A 17,595-nucleotide genomic window follows, 5' to 3' on the forward strand; every position below is an offset into this window, starting at 1 on the left:
TCCTATTTCCAATGTGATCTCTTCTTTAAAAGAATCTTTTTTTAATAATAACTTTTTATATATGCAAAGATAGTTTTCAACATTCACCCTTGTGAAACCTTGTAGTCCATATTTTTCTTCCTCTCCCTTTCCTTAGACAGCAAGTAATCCAATATAGATTAAACATGTGCGATTCTTCTAAACATATTTCCATATTTATCATGCTGCACAGGAAAAGTAAAATCAAAAAGGAAAAAAAAATGAGAGAGAAAAAATCAAGCAAACAAACTTTATCACCACAACAAAGGTGAAAATAATACGTTATGATCCACATTCAGTCCCCATGGTCATCTTTCTTTTCAGTATTGATTGCATTTGCACTTATCTACCAATCCTGAAAAAATTATCTTCCTTCCTCATTAAGTTCAGTGAATGTTTCATGGACTTTTGATACTTCCTAACTTGAATTGATACACTAATTGATGAATTAATTTTTGTCTCTAGACTCTTTCATTTATTTATTTATTTTTAATATATCTTTTTTATTTACAAAACAAATGCATGGGTAATTTTTTCAACATTGACCCTTGCAAAACCTTCTGTTCCAAATTTTCCACTCCTCCCCACTCCCTCCCCAGATGGCAGGTAGTCCAATACATGTTAAATATGTTAAATCCAAATGCATGCATACAGTTTCATACAATTATCTTAAAGGTGGCACAAGAAAAATCAGATCTAGAAAGAAAAAAAAAAAAAAAACCTGAGAAGGAAAACAAAAAATGCAAGCAATCAATAACAGAGAGAGTGAAAATGCTATGTTGTGGTCCATACTCATTCCCATGGTCCTCTCTCTGGGTGTACATGCCTCTCTTTACTTTCATTACTGGACAATTGGAACTGACCTGAAACATCTCATTGTTGAAGAGAGCCATGTCCATCAGAATTGATCATTGGATAATCTTGTTGCTTTGAACAATGATCTCCTGGTTCTGTGTGATGACTGTATTAGCACCCTGGATACCTTAGAATCAGCCAGAGTCAGGATAAGCAAAAGTCCTCAGTCTTTATTCTTGGTCTTTAGAGGTAGGATTGAATTGGATGGAAGCAGAATCTCCCTAACCTTCCTTTTTCCTCCTCCTCTACCACCAAAGTGACCCTGGCTAGTCTTACTCCATCCCCTAGTCCCTCCTACAATTCTCTGTATCCACCAATTATTGAGCCAGCACAGGATAGTGGGAAGGGCCATTTTCTAAGCATATGCTTATAGAGTATTGTCCAATCGGGTAATTAGCCTTAAGTACTCGAACAGACCTCAGTGCATCAACTCAAGAGTTTCAGCCCTTTATAATTCTGCTTTTTTCACTTAGCATCAGATCATGTTAGTCTCTCCAGGCATCTCTGAAATCATCCTATTGATCATTTCTTACAGAGCTATAATATTCCATAACATTCAAACACCATAATTTATTCAGCCATTCTCCAATTAATGGGCATCCACTCAATTTTCAGTTCCTTGCCACTACAAAAAGGGCTGTCACAAACATTTTGCACATGCGGATCCCTTTCCCTCCTTTAAGATCTCTTTGGGATATAAACTGAGTAGTAATACTGCTGGGTCAAAGGGCATGCACAATTTGATAACTTTTTGAGCACAGTTTCCAGGCTTTTTACACGTACCTAAATACATTGGCATTGTTTACTTGAGGTGGAATAGCAAATTTCGAGAGAGATTTGGGATTTGAAATCTATCTTCCTGGTATGTTATTGAAATCATTCCTATTTGTAGAGATATAGCATATATTTTTCTAATATCATTTCTGAAATGTACAGGTCTGGAGTTCTAAATTTTAGGTAAGTCAAAAAAGCTTTGCAATAGACTTTAGTATACAATTCCTTAATTATAATGTTGGAACTCTATACCATATTTAGGTTTCTGTTACACTGTAGTGTTATAGCAAATATTGAATGTATAATCCGGCTTTGTAGAAAAAGTTAAATAAGTACCTTTCATAAGAAGCATTTGAAAACAAAGTATAGGAATGTAAGGAAAATCTGTTGAGTAAATTCCTATTAAAAAGTGGAACTGTGTCACGCTCTTCCATTTACTTAGCATCAAAATGAGGTAACATTTATATACTGAGCTTGAATAAAAGAAAATGATTTACTTTTCTCTTTTTGTTTGAAGTATTTTAGTGCATAATTTTATCATTTGAAATCTATATTTGACAGAAGGAAAAAAATCTATTATTTCAGAGGAATACCATAGAAAAGCTGATTTTTAAATTAAGTCATTGTATCTTGGAAACTATTAAAAGGGGTTGTTGTACTATGTTGAGATATATCCTTATTTTAGATTATCTTATTAGCTGAAAACTTATGAGACTTGCTAATGGAAAGTTGTTCTTAAATCCTAATTGTGATATTCATTCTGCTCTCTTTGTGGTAGCAAAAATTGGAAATCAAGGGGAGGCTCATCAATTGGGGAATGGCTAACCAAGTTGTGGTATATGATTGTGATAGAATATGATTGTGCTACAAAATAAAAAGTAGAGTGATTTCAGAAGAACCTAGGAAGACTTATACAGATTCATGTAAAGTGAACTGAACCAAGAGAATATTCTACAAATAAAAACAAAATTATAAAGATGATAAACTATGTAAAGCTTGGCTATGCTGATCAATGCAATGATTCAAGACTATTAAATATTATATAAATCTGTTTATTGAATTTTATTAAGGATTTTTCATATTCCTCATAGGCTGATTCAATACCTTGCACATAATAGACTCAAATATTTCTTGAAATTTTTAATGGGAATTGGATTTGTTAGCATTTTTTCCAGTTTCTCTGTAACCATGCCTCTCCACTATTAATGCTCAAAGGGGTCCATGTTCTCATTGTTTTGAGCGTTCCTTTCAGGGATGTAAGTTGCAACCCATCCATTCCCGCCCATCTTGTATGATTGTTATTCATGTCTCTTCTCACCAGGCTGCAATCTGGATTGCCTTATTATACTCCAGAAAACGCAATTCTGGGAGATCACTTCAGTGCTGAGATTCCCAAAGAAACCTCAAGCCTTTCCCTTTTATAGAGGAATTTATTGCCATTCCCCCTGACCAGATAGCTCCCCCTGGTCACCAATCTCTTCATTTTTCACAAAATTACCTCCATCCTGTCTTTGTTCCAGGTACCTTTATTCCTCCTGCTGCCATTTTGATTTCTTTTATGTGTTGTCTTCCCAACTTGGAATGTAAGATCCTCAATGGCAATGACTGAGTGTCTTTTTGCTTATATTTTTATTGCTAACACTTACCATAGTGATATTGCTATTTTAAGAAACTTGAGATTAGTTAAAAGTGTTTTGTAATTTCCCAAAAGAAAACCAACCCACTACTCTCCTTTTCCTTTTCAAATCTGGACCTACTTTGTTGTCATTCTGTATTTTATGTGTCCCAGATAGTAAATGTTCTATAGAGTATCCATTCAGATTTATATTGAATATGGACAATAGACATATTTTTCCATAGGTCCTTGCTGGTTACATAAGGATTAAAATTCTCTTCCCAAACTCAAAGTTGTTTCCCCACAAATTTCATATTTTGTCTACATTTTGACTATAATTAAAATATTGGGAAAACTAAGAAAAATATAAGGAAATCATGTAAATAAATAGATACTTTAAGTGTAGAGACAATGGCATTATATAAATAAATAGATCATTTAAGTTTGGAAACATAAATCTTCCTAGGTCCTTCTGAAATCATCCTGCTTTTCATTTTATAGCACAATAGTATTTCAAGACAATCATGTATCACAACTTAGTTAGCCATTCCCCTATTGATGGGAATCAATTTGATTTCCAATTTTTGCTACCACAAAAAGACCAGAATGAATACCATAATTAGGATTTAAGGATAGCTTCCCATATAGCAAGTCACTAAGTTTTCAGCAAATAAGATAGTCAAAAAGAAGACTACATCTCAATATAGTATAACAATCCCTTCTAATAGTCCTCAAGATACAATGACTTAAGGATTACACTTAGAAACCCGACTTTTCTACGGCAGTTCTCTTGAAATAATAAATTTTTTTTCTGTCAAATATAGATTTCAATTCAGTTTTCCTTTAATGCTTAACATGTATCCCAAAGATATCAAAGAAAAAAGAGAATAACATATTTAAGGATTTTTGGTTTGATTTTTTTTTAGCTTTTTATTTTTTAAATATATGCATAGATAGTTCCCAGCATTCCCCCTTCATTCAAAACCTTGTGCTCCAAATTTTTCTCCCTCCCTTCTCCTACTCTACCCTAAAAAGGAAACAATCCAATATATGTTAAACGTGCAATTCTTCTATACATATGTCTACAATTATCATGCTGCACAAGAAAATTCAAATCAAAAAGAAAGTGAGGAAGAAAACAAAAATCAAGCAAACAACAAAAAGGTAAAAATACTATATTGGGATCCACATTCAGTCCCCACAGTCCTCTCTCTGCATGCAGATGGCTCGCTCCATCACAAGCCTATTGGAATTGACCTGAATCATCTCATTGTGGAAAAGAGCCATGTCCATCAGCATTGATCAGTGCATAATCTTGTTGTTGCTTTTTACAGTGTTTTCTTAGTTCTATTTAATTCACTTAGCATTAGTTCATGTAAGTCTCTCCAGGCCTTTCTGGAATCATCCTGCTGATCATTTCTTATTGAATAATAATATTCCATAACACTCATATATCATAACTTATTCAACCATTCTCCAACTGATGGGCATCCTCTCATTTTCCACTTCCTTGCCACTATAAAAAGAGCTTCCCTTTTCCTTTTTTATGATCTTTTTGGGATCCAAAGAAGCACATATTTGTACAAAAACATTTATAGAAACTATTTTTGTGGTGGCAAAATATTTGAAATCAAGGAGATGCCTATCAATTGGGAAATGGCTGGACAATTTTTTGTTTCTCATTGTATTGGTTACAATTATGCTATAGAAAGTGATGAGCAGGATGGTTTTAGAAAAACCTGGGGGTACCCATCTGAACTCATGCAAAGTAAAATGTGCTGAACTAGTGCAATATTGTACACAGTAACAGCAATATTGTAAGGATGATTAGCTGTGAAAGACTGCCATTCTGGTCAACATAATGATTCAAAATAATCCCAAAAGACCCATGATTAAAAATGCTCTATACTTCCAGAGAAAGAACTACTGAATTCTGAATAGATGGAAGTTTACATTTTTAAAACTTCATTTTTCTTTTTTATTTTGTTATTGTTTTCTTTTACAAAATAGCTAATGTGAAAATATGATTTGCGTGACTTTATGTATATTATTGATTTCAAATGGCTTGTCTTTTCAAGAAGGGAAAAAGGAAAGGAAAAAAGGAAGAGAATTTGGAATTCAGAATTTTAAAACTTATTATTAATAAATGTTTACAAATAATTGAGAAATATTTAATAAAATATGTATATACATGCATATATATTAAAAATCAATGACTAATAGTGGGAGATAAATAATGAAATAAAGAAAAAAACAATAGGTATTCAGAGGAAAACAAATATTTAAAGATGTAGATGTTTCTCATTAAAATGAACTATTTTGCACAACTATTCTTTATATTCCTCTCAAGTGTTCCTAGAGTGCAATCACTCTAAATATGTAGATAAAATCTATAACAGTCTCAAAGCCAAAAATGTGCTTTCTCTTTCAATTTTACTTGTGAATCACAGTGATCACATCAAAAGTAATTTCTTTTTTTATTTCAAAACTGTCATTGGAAATCTGATAGCTGTAGTTTGTATGGCATGTGATATAACATTTTTTCCTTTCAAACAATAACTATTGTTGCTCTTAAAGATTGCAGACATTTATATAAATGCAGTATCTAAGCTTGAGAGAATAATAGACATAAAAGAAAATAAAAATGCTTTATCCAGTCAAATCTTACTATTCCTAGAGGGTCTATCACAAGTCCCAATAAACTCTCTTCTGTCATGCTTTAAATAATCTGGAGCATTGTTAACCATTGACTTGATCCCATCCTTCAAAAGACCCAGGAACTGGGAATATCTATATTAATTAAGGCAGTTGTTCTTTGCTGTTAACATGAGAGGAAGCTGTTTAGAATTTTCCCCTGATACCATTACATTTATGATATAGGATCACTTTTGTTGATAATCTGAGAGTTTACAGCCATGTGAGTACTGACATGATGTGATCTGGCATGGATCTCTAAATATAATATGCTACAAACTAAAAAAAATTGATGTACCTAAGCATAAATCATGATTTTTTTTCAAGCTTCTTAGAATACTGTATAAAATTATAGCTCAAAACAAACTTATAGCCCTTTGGACTATATAACAATTAACTTGGCACTAAAAGAATTTAAGTACTATTGATTCCTACTAGTATTTTGAACCAATTCAGTTTAAGTTATTTTGAGTCATTAAGGAGTCATATTCAGTCAACCTCAATCAGAAGCAAACAGTTAAAAAAGATTAAAAGATGTCCAATTTCCACTAATATATTGTTGGTGGAGCTGTGGATGGATCCTACCATTCTGGAGAGCAATTTGATTATCAAACTGTGCATACCCTTTGACCCAGTGGTGTTTTTACTGGGCCTATATCCCAAAGAGATTTTAAAGGAGGGAAAGGGATCCACATGTGCACAAATGTTTGTGGTAGCCCTTTTTTAGTTGTAAGAAACTAGAAACTGGGTGGATTCCCAACAGTTGGAGAATAGATGAATAAGTTGTGGTATATGAATGTTATGGAATATTATTGTTCATCAAGAAAGGATCATCAGGATGATTTCAGAGAGACTTGGAGAGAATTACATAAACTTATACTATGGGAAACGAGCAGAATCAGGAGATCATTGTACATGGCAACTACAAAATTATATTATGATCAATTCTGATGGACATGATTCTTTTCAACAATGAGATGATTCAAACCAGTTCCAGTGATCTTTGATGAAGAGAGTCTTCTACAGCCAAAGAGAGGACTGTGGGAACGCAGTGTGAATCACAACATAATATTCTCGCTCTTTTTGTTTGGTGTGCTTATATTTTATTTTCTTTCTCTTTTTTCTGGTTTGATTTGATTTTTCTTGTATAACAAAATAATTGTATAACTATGTTTGCACATATTGGATTTAATATATATTTTTACCATGTTTAACATATATTGGATTACTTGCCATCTAGGGGAGGAGTTAGGGGAAGGGGGGAAATTGGAACACAATGTTTTGCAAGGGTTAATGTTGAAGAATTATCCATGTATATATTTTAAAAAATAAAAAGCTTTAATAAAGAAAAAATGTTCAATTTCTAGGATAGAAACACATAAGATTTACCTATAAAAAATCTTAAACCAAAATCATATTTATGGAAAAGAAAATAAGTTCTGAAATACATCACTTTACAAAGCAGAATCTGCCTTGATCTGAAACTCTGATAGTTAATGTGTAGAAACCAAATGACAGCAAAAATATATATTTTTTTCTTTAACCCCATTTTCTTAGCCAATCTAAAGTAATTTCTCTTATATTTCAGAAAGAAGTACTTCAAGCAAAAGTATATGAAGAGCATGAAAACAGTTTTTTTGAATTAGAAGTGGAATGTGCCTACGCATGAAGACTGGTCGATACTTATTGCAGCAACTGGTTTTCTTTTAAGATCTATATTGGCTATCATTCTCTGAGGCTACACACAAGGCTTTGATGAACTGCATACTAAACAGGCTGCTTGTAATTGTTTGGAGGTTCTGTCAAATGTCACTATGCTCACAAAATCATGCATCACTGATGTTATGATTTGCAGTAATAAAGTTATGCTATGGTTATTTCTTTTTAAAATACAGCAGCATATGGTGCCAGATGCCAAGGGCATACTAATTAATGAGAGAATTACCACACAAATATTAGATCAGCATAACATGCCTGGAACTCAGGCTTAAAGTAGTAACCCTGTAACCAGTTAAAATTATTTAGGTGAAAGCCACAGCAAATAATATATTTCATCCAAGATAAATGGGGGATGTAATGAAATTTAGGGAAACAGTATATAGATTATTATGCACAGATAGTACTTGGTTCTCTTTCCAAGATGAGATGACACTTTGTCATCAATTCAAAGGAAAAAGACTCTGGTTGTCTGGACAATCTTTTCAGTCTTATTTTATATTATTTTATTTTGCATGTTTTACGTCCTACTTGTCATTAATCTAAGTCAACATTAGATTTCCCTCTTCTAAGCTTTTGCACAAACTATCTTTTTATATGTGAAATGCAAACTTCTCTCTTAAATTTTCCTAAAAGACCATTTTATCATCTACATTCTGTTAATACCTTTTTATTAAATCACCCTATTTGTCAGCACTTTTCTTTTTTAAAAAAATTATTTAATATTTCCCCAATTGCATTCAAATTAATACTTTTACATTTGTTTTTAAAATTTTAGAGTTCTAGGTTCTCTCTCTTATCCCCACCTACAGTCAAGAAAATACAGGTGTAGTTATGCAAAACATTTCCATAAAAATCAAGTTGTGAAAGAAAACACAGATCTTTTACCACAATAAAAATAAAAACCCTTAAAATTAAGTTGAGAGAGAGAAAGAGAGAGAGAGAGAGAGAGAGAGAGAGAGAGAGAGAGAGAGAGATTGAAATTCTGTTTTCAGACAGATATGTATTCAGACTTTATTCTGGGTATAGATAAGATTTTTCATTATAATCTTTAGAGTTGATATGGACAATTGTACTACTGAGAATAACAAAATCGTTTACAATTGGTCATCTCAGAACATTGCTATTGCTTTGTTTACAATGCATTTCACTTTGTTTATGGAGGATTTACAAGGTTTTTTATTTTTCCTGAGAGCATCCTGCTCATCATTTTCCAGGGAACAATAATATTCCTTCAGAAAAATATAATTGTAATTTTTTTTTACAATTACTATCACTAATTCCTTTTATCCTCTCTCCTTTTACTCTGTCCTTCCTCCTTAAAAGTGTTTTGCTACTGACCACTCCCTCCTCCAATCTGTGCTCTCTTTTATCACTCCCTTTCCCACATTCCTTTCTTCCCCTATTTTCCTGCAGGGTAAGATTGATTTCTTTTTTTTTTTTTTAATTTTTTATTTAATAATTACATTATATTGACACTCGTTTCTGTTCCGATTTTTTCCCCCTCCCTCCCTCCACCTCCTCCCCTAGATGGCAAGCAGTCCTTTATATGTTGGATATGTTGCAGTATATCCTAGATACAATATATGTTTGCAGAACCGAACAGTTCTCTTGTTGCATAGGGAGAATTGGATTCAGAAGGTATAAATAATCCGGGAAGAAAAAGAAAAATGCAGATAGTTTACATTCGTTTCCCAGTGTTCTTTCTTTGGGTGTAGCTGCTTTTGTCCGTCATTTATCAATTGAAACTCAGGTCTCTTTGTCAAAGAAATCCACTTCCATCAAAATATGTCCTCATACAATATCGTTGTCGAAGTGTATAATGATCTCCTGGTTCTGCTCATTTCACTTAGCATCAGTTCATGTAAGTCTCGCCAGTCCTCTCTGTATTCATCCTGCTGGTCATTTCTTACAGAACAATAATATTCCATAACATTCATATACCACAATTTACCCAGCCATTCTCCAATTGATGGGCATCCATTCATTTTCCAGTTTTTAGCCACTACAAACAGGGCTGCTACAAACATTTTGGCACATACAGGTCCCTTTCCCTTCTTTAGTATTTCTTTGGGATATAAGCCCAATAGAAACACTGCTGGATCAAAGGGTATGCACAATTTGATAATTTTTTGGGCATAATTCCAGATTGCTCTCCAGAATGGTTGGATTCATTCACAACTCCACCAACAATGCATTAGTGTCCCAGTTTTCCCGCATCCCCTCCAACATTCATCATTATTTTTTCCTGTCATCTTAGCCAATCTGACAGGTGTGTAGTGGTATCTCAGAGTTGTCTTAATTTGCATTTCTCTGATCAATAATGATTTGGAACACTCTTTCATATGAGTGGTAATAGTTTCAATCTCATCCTCAGAAAATTGTCTGTTCATATCCTTTGACCATTTATCAATTGGAGAATGGCTTGATTTCTTATAAATTTGAGTCAGTTCTCTATATATTTTGGAAATGAGGCCTTTATCAGAACCATTAACTGTGAAAATGTTTTCCCAGTTTGTTGCTTCCCTTCTAATCTTGTTTGCATTAGTTTTATTTGTACACAGGCTTTTTAATTTGATGTAATCGAAATTTTCTATTCTGTGATCAGTAATGGTCTCTAGTTCATCTTTGGTCACAAATTTCTTTCTCCTCCACAAGTCTGAGAGATAAACTATTCTATGTTCCTCTAATTTATTTATAGTCTCGTTCTTTATGCCTAGGTCATAGACCCATTTTGATCTTATCTTGGTATATGGTGTTAAGTGTGGGTCCATGCCTAATTTCTGCCATACTAATTTCCAATTATCCCAGCAGTTTTTATCAAATAATGAATTCTTTTCCCAGAAGTTAGGGGCTTTGGGTTTGTCAAACACTAGATTGCTATAATTGACTATTCTGTCTTGTGAGCCTAGCCTTTTCCACTGATCCACTAATCTATTTCTTAGCCAATACCAAATGGTTTTGGTGACTGCTGCTTTATAATATAATTTTAGATCAGGTACAGCTAGGCCACCTTCATTTGATTTTTTTTTCATTAATTCCCTTGAGATTCTCGACTTTTTATTGTTCCATATGAATTTTGTTGTTATTTTTTCTAGATCAATAAAATATTTTCTTGGAAGTCTGATTGGTATAGCACTAAATAAATAGATTAGTTTAGGGAGTATTGTCATCTTTATTATGTTCGCTCGGCCGATCCAAGAGCACTTAATATTTTTCCAATTATTTAAGTCTGACTTTATTTGTGTGGAGACTTTTTTATAATTTTGCTCATATAATTCCTGACTTTCCTTTGGTAGATAGATTCCCAAATATTTTATGGTATCAACAGTTATTCTGAATGGAATTTCTCTTTGTATCTCTTGCTGTTGGGTTTTGTTGGTGATGTATAAAAATGCTGAGGATTTATGGGGATTTATTTTGTAGCCAGCTACTTTGCTAAAATTATGAATTATTTCCAATAGCTTTTTGGTAGAATCTCTGGGGTTCTCTAGGTATACCATCATATCATCTGCGGTAAGATTGATTTCTATATTGAGCATGTATGTTATATCCTATTTGAGCCAATTCTGATGAGAGTCAGGTTAAATCACTCACCTTCTTCTCCCCCTTTTCCCCTCCACTGTAAAAGCTCTTTTTTGCCTCTTTTTATGGCAGAAAATTTGCACCATTCCCCTTCTCCCTTTCCTCTTTCACCCCTTAATTTCATCATTTTAAAAAAATATGTTATCTATTCATATTCAACTCACACCAGTGCTATATATACTCCTCTTAACTGCCATAATAATGAGAATGTTCTAATGTATTACAAGTATCATGTAGGAATGTAAAAAGATGAAACTTATTAATCCCTTATGACATCACTTTCCTGATTACATCTCCTTCTGCTTCTCCAGAATCCTGTATTTGAAAATCACATTTTCTATTCAGCTCTTGTTTTTTGTTGTCAGCACTTTTCCCTCCTCCAATTATTGTACATCTTCATACTTGTTTATATATAATATTCTCCGAAGTAGATTATAAGCTTCTTGTTTTTTTTTCCTTTTGTATTCCTAGAACTTAGAGTTCCTCCATATAATATGAATTTACATGAATGCTTCCTGGTATTGGATATGACTACTTCCTATAATTAAATATAATATAATTAATATAATACAAATCCTATAATAAAACTCATTCAGACCTTTTCTTAAGGTTCTTGGCAAAACAAGAAGTTCAAAGAGTCAAAAAACTTTTAGGATGCAGTAAAAAACATGCCAATTTTCAAACAGAAACTATGCTTGGTAGAGTTACCTATATACTGCAATATTTTAAAAATCAATACTTTTGCCTTGGGGTCTATGAATAAGAAAAAACAGAATAGCTGTTATACAAATATAAATTCTCTGTAAGTGAGATGCTAGGTGACATTGATCCCTCCTAATCATCTTTTTCAGATCTCAGAAAATCAAGTAGTGAGCATGGGAGCCTCTAACAGTTCATTGAGTATGGGAAAGAATAGTTAATGAAAATCATCTAGCTGTTTTAAGTTTATTGAAAACTTCCATTTTCTGTGAAAATACCATGAGTATTTTTATGGCAATGATATAGAAGAAAAAGCACTGGTTTTGGAATCAGAGGATCTGAGTGCAAATCTAAACCTGTTGCTAATTGCATTGTAACTCTAGTCAAGGTACTTAATTTTACCTTTCTTGTTTATGAATTTTTTTTTGTTTTACATGATTTTAAGACTTTATTTTCAAAACATATGCATAGGTAATTTTAACAATAACTCTTGTGTTACAAGTTTTTTTTTCTCCCTTCCTTTCCCCATTCCCAATCTTAGGTGGCAAATAATCCAATCTATGTTAAACATGTGCAATTCTTCTATGCATGTTTTCACAATCATCATGCTACACAAGAAAAATCAGATCAAAAACGAGAAGAAAACCAAATGCAAACAAACAACAACCAAATAAGTGAAAATACTATGTTGTGATGCACAACAGTTCCCATACTACTTTCTCTGGGTACAGATGACTCTTTCCATCACAAGACCATGGGAACTGATCTGGATCACCTTGATGTTGAAAAAAGCCACGTCCATCAGAGTTGATCATCGTATGATCTTGTTTCTGTGTATGATGTTCTCCTAATTTTATGAACTTCACTTAGCATCAATTAATGTAAATCTCTGCACGCCTCTCTGAAATCATCACACTGATTGTTTCTTATTGAACAATAATATTCCATAACATTCATATGCTGTTGTGCTAATAGGAGCCATATGACAGTGGCTGCTGGAGATCCAACCCAGAATGGATCTCCTCATGTGCAAGGATGATACAAGGAAACTGAGAGGCAGTTGCTGTTCTCTGACCTCTCTCCTCTTCCCTTTGCCTCCAATTTATCTCATTCCTAGTCTGCAACACCTGTGTCAGCAAAGGCTGCCCTGCGACTCCTTCAGATGTTAAGATCCACAGCTGTGGAGGCTCTCGGAGAACTGACTTATCCCTTAACAATAAACCATAACTTATTCAGCCATTTTCCAATTGATGTGCATCCATTCACTCAGTTTCCACTTTGTTGCCAACACAAGATTGAATTGCTTGAATTCTAATAAATTTAAAACAATTCATTATATTTTAGAAATAAGGCCTTTATCAGAACCCTTGGGTATAAAAAAATTTTTCCCAGTTTATTGCTTCCCTTCTTATCTTATCTGAATTGCTTTTTTGTACAAAAAGTTTTTAACTAAATATAATCAAAATTATCCATTTTGCATTTCTTGATGTACTTTAGTTCTTCTTTGTCCAAAAATTCCTTCTTTCTCCACAGATCTGAGAGAGACTATATTTTGTTCTTCTAATTTGCTTATAGTATTATGATTATTATTTTTTTGTTTTTATTTATTTGTTTGTTTTTGTTCAGGCAAAAGATGATTAAGTAACCTTGCCTTTCACAGCTAGGAAATGTTACATGTCCCAGGCCAGATTTTGACTTGGATCCTCCTGACTTCAGGGCCAGTGCTCTATCCATTGTGCCACCTAATTGTACCTATGGTATTCTTTATGTCTAAATCATGAACCCATTTCAACCTTATCTTAGTATAGGATGTTAGGTGCGGTGCAATGCCTAGTTTCTGCCATACTAATTTCTGATTTTTCCAGAAATGTTTATCAAATAGTGAGTTCTTATCCCAGAAACTGGGGTCTTTTGATTTATCAAACATGAAATTATTATAGTGATTAACTATGGTATCTTGTGAACTTAACCTATTCTACTAATTGACTATTTCTTAGCCAGTACCAAATGGTTTTGGTGATATATAATAATATAGTTTTAAGTATGTTACAGCCAGGCAATCTTCATTTGCATTTTTTTCATTAATTCCATTGAAATTCTTGACCTTTTGTTCTTCCAGATGAACTTTTGCTATTATTTTTTCTAGCTTTGTAAAACATTTTCTTGAGAACTTGACTGGTATGGCACTGAATAAGTAGATTAATTTAGGTAGTATTGTGATTTTTATTATATTATCTCAGCTTACTTATAAGCGCCAATTGACTAGATCTGACTTTGTGTAAAGTGTTTTATAATTATGTTCATATGGTTCCTGACTTTGAATTGGCATCTAGACTCCCCCAAATTTTATATTACATACAGTTATTTTCTTTCTTTTTTATGGGTCAGATGACTTTTGTTATTTTTAATTATAGCTTTTTATTTATAAGTTATATGCATGGGTAATTTTACAGCATTGACAGTTGCCAAACCTTTTGTTCCAATACATGTTAAATATGTTAAAGACATACAGTTATTTTCAAAGGAACTTATCTTTGTAGCTCTTGCTGCTGGACTTTGTTGGTAACATATACAAATGCTGATGATTTATGTGGATTCATTTTGTATCCTGCAACATTGCTAAATTTGTAAATTGTTTCTAGTAGTTTTTTAGTTGATTTTCTAGAATTCTCTAAGATACCATTATATCATCTGCAAAGAGTGATAATTTGGCTTCCTCATTACCTATTCTAATTCCTTTAATTTCTTTTTCTTCTCTTATTGCCAAAGCTAACATTTTAAATTCAATATTGACATTAATAATGACAGTGAGCAGCTTTAATTCATCCCAATCTTATTGGGAATGGTACTAATTTATCCCCGTTATATATGAATCTTCTTGATGGTATTAAGTAGATGCTACTGCTCACTTTAAGGAAAACTCCACTTTTTTCTTATGCTCTTGTATTTTTAACAGGAATGGGTGTTGTATTTTGTCAAATGCTCCTTCTGCATTTATTGAGACAATCATATAATTTTGCAAGTGATGTTATTGATATATTCAATTATGCTAATAGTTTTCCTAATATTGAACCAGCCCAAAATTCCTGATAAATCCTATTTGGTCATGTTGTATTATCCTGTGAATAATTTACTGTAATCTTTTAGCTAACATTTTATTTAAGATTTTTGCATCACCATTCATTAGGGAAATTGGTCTATAATTTCCCCCTTCTTGGTTTAGGTATCTGCACCATATCTGTGTGACAAAAGGAAGTTGGTAGGATTCCTTCTTTCCCTATTTTTGCAAATAGTTTGTACAGTATTGGAATTAGTTGTTTGCAGAGGCCCAAATGTACTTGAAACAAGTAATCTTACAAAAAGGTGTCAACTTGTAGAACTATACTAAGTGTTGGAATCTTTACAAACTGCTAACTCATTAGAGTTGATAGATTATTGATCTGATCTTACAAGAAGATGTTTTGGGCCAGAACCTGAAACAAGGTACTAATAGAACTAATTGATACAATGCTTGTGTTCACACCTTTACCCATTGGAGTTCACAAGTATGGGAGTTCACAAAGTTAACTGTGTAACTTTGTGAATTCACACCTCCCTTGAAGCTCTCTCGGGGAGAGAGAAGGTTTCTGGGGGAGGTTTTCTTGGAGGCAGCTTTAGTATCAGTTCGGATCAATAATTACCCCAAATGCAGCCAGCTGGTAAAAATACAAATGTTCATGTTCTCCTTCCAAAGTAGCCTGGTTAGTTGAGGCTTCTCTCTCTGCTTGGTTTCAAGAACTCCCTCTGAATATCTCCAAATCCAAAGGTTTTGTCCATCAGCCTCTCCTCTGCTTTCTTCTGCCTCCAGCCAACACAAAGATGGAATGAATGTTTTCTTTCCTTCACTTGGGGCTCAGCTAGCTTTCTGGCGAGTCTTTCAGACCAGCTTGATCTCAAGTGGGGAAGTGCAGGGGCCCAGCCACCACAGTGCTGTGAGATGAAGATGAATCTGGTTGTGCCTCTGAGAGAGCCTTCTCAATCTCCTGCTCAACTCTCTACTTGTAGCTTCTTCCTCTGAAGCTTGTTCCACCACCAGCCAGCCAAGTGGAAAATATTCTGGAATGAATCACTCTTCACTGGTTTATATATGACTCTTCTGAGAGAATGGGATTATGGGTTTTCTCCCATAGTGCTCTCTGGCCCTAAGAGCTTCAAGGGAGGTGTGAATTCAGATATCTCATACTAACCCCTGAAATTTCCCAAACGTGTGATCTTATTTTTCTTGTGTAACAAGAGAATTATAGAAATATGTGTAGAAGAATTGCCCATATTTTACATATATTGGATGACTTGCTAGTAGTTTTCTGGAGGTCTCTGGTCCAGCCTTCGTTTCAGCAGAGTAATCACCACAAGAACAGCCAGGGATAAAGTCCAAATTCTTTATTATCTCCTTCACAGTCTAGTCTCCTTGCCTGGAGCCCAGGCCAGCTTTCTGGAGGTCCTCCAGAATGTGTCTTGGTTTCTGTGGAGGAAGCAGGAGGACCACTACAATGGTTTCTGTCTTGAGGTCTCAGTCTGAGAGCTTGTGCTCCAGCCTCCACCTCCAGTCCTCTGTCTTCTCTGGTTCTGTCTTCCAGCCCTTCTGAGTCTGTCTCTGGATGAGTTTGTCCCAGTATATATGCAGTATATAGAATATAAACCAATCACATCACTAGGGAACCATTATTTGCTATAAGATTAAATCAATCATACTGAACTAGAGAACTGTTAAGCACCAAGATAACCATTGTCTTATCAATTCCACTGACTTAACACCTTGTAAGAATCCTTGTTTCAAGTACAGAGTTCTGGCCCATAACAACTTGCTGTTTTGGGGAGCGGGAGAAGAGAGAAAAAATTGTGGAAGAGCTTCAAGGGAGGTGTGAATTCACAGTTACACAGTTAACTTTGTGAACTCCCATACTTGTGAACTCCAATGAGTAAAGGTGTGAACACAAGCATTCTATCAATTAGTTCTACTTAGTATCTTGTTTCAGGTTCTGGCCCAAACCATCTTGTAAAATCAGATCAGATCAATAATCTATCAACTCTAATGAGTTAGCAGTTTGTAAAGATTCCAACAACTAAGTACTAAGGACATGTAAATTAGAGAATCATTACTTCAATTCCACTGAGTTAACACCTTGATTAATGACTTATTTGATTTCTTTTTTCTAAAATGGGACTGTTTAAGTAATTTATTTCCTCCTCTGTTAATCTGGGCAATCTACATTTTTGTAAGTATTCACCCATTTCCTTTAAATTATCAATTTTTCATTTTTGATACCAAACAATTTTATTTTCTTCTTTCCTTTTTCTAATCAAATTAATAAGGCTTATCAATTTTGTTATTTTTTAATAAAAAATAAACTTTTAGTTTTATTTATTATGTCAATAGTTTCCTTACTTATAATTTTATTAATTTCCCCTTTTATTTTAAGAATTTCAAATTTTGTATTTAATTGGGTGGTTTTCATTTGTTCTTTTTGAAGTTTTTTTAGTTGTATGCCCAAGTCATTGATCTTCTCTTTCTCTATTTTGTGCAAGTAAGCATCGATAGATATAAAATTTCCCCTAAGAACTGTCTTGGCTGCATCCCATAAATTTTCAAATATTGTCTT

The sequence above is a fragment of the Antechinus flavipes genome, chromosome 5 (genome assembly GCF_016432865.1).
Source record: "Antechinus flavipes isolate AdamAnt ecotype Samford, QLD, Australia chromosome 5, AdamAnt_v2, whole genome shotgun sequence".
NCBI lineage: Eukaryota > Metazoa > Chordata > Mammalia > Dasyuromorphia > Dasyuridae > Antechinus > Antechinus flavipes.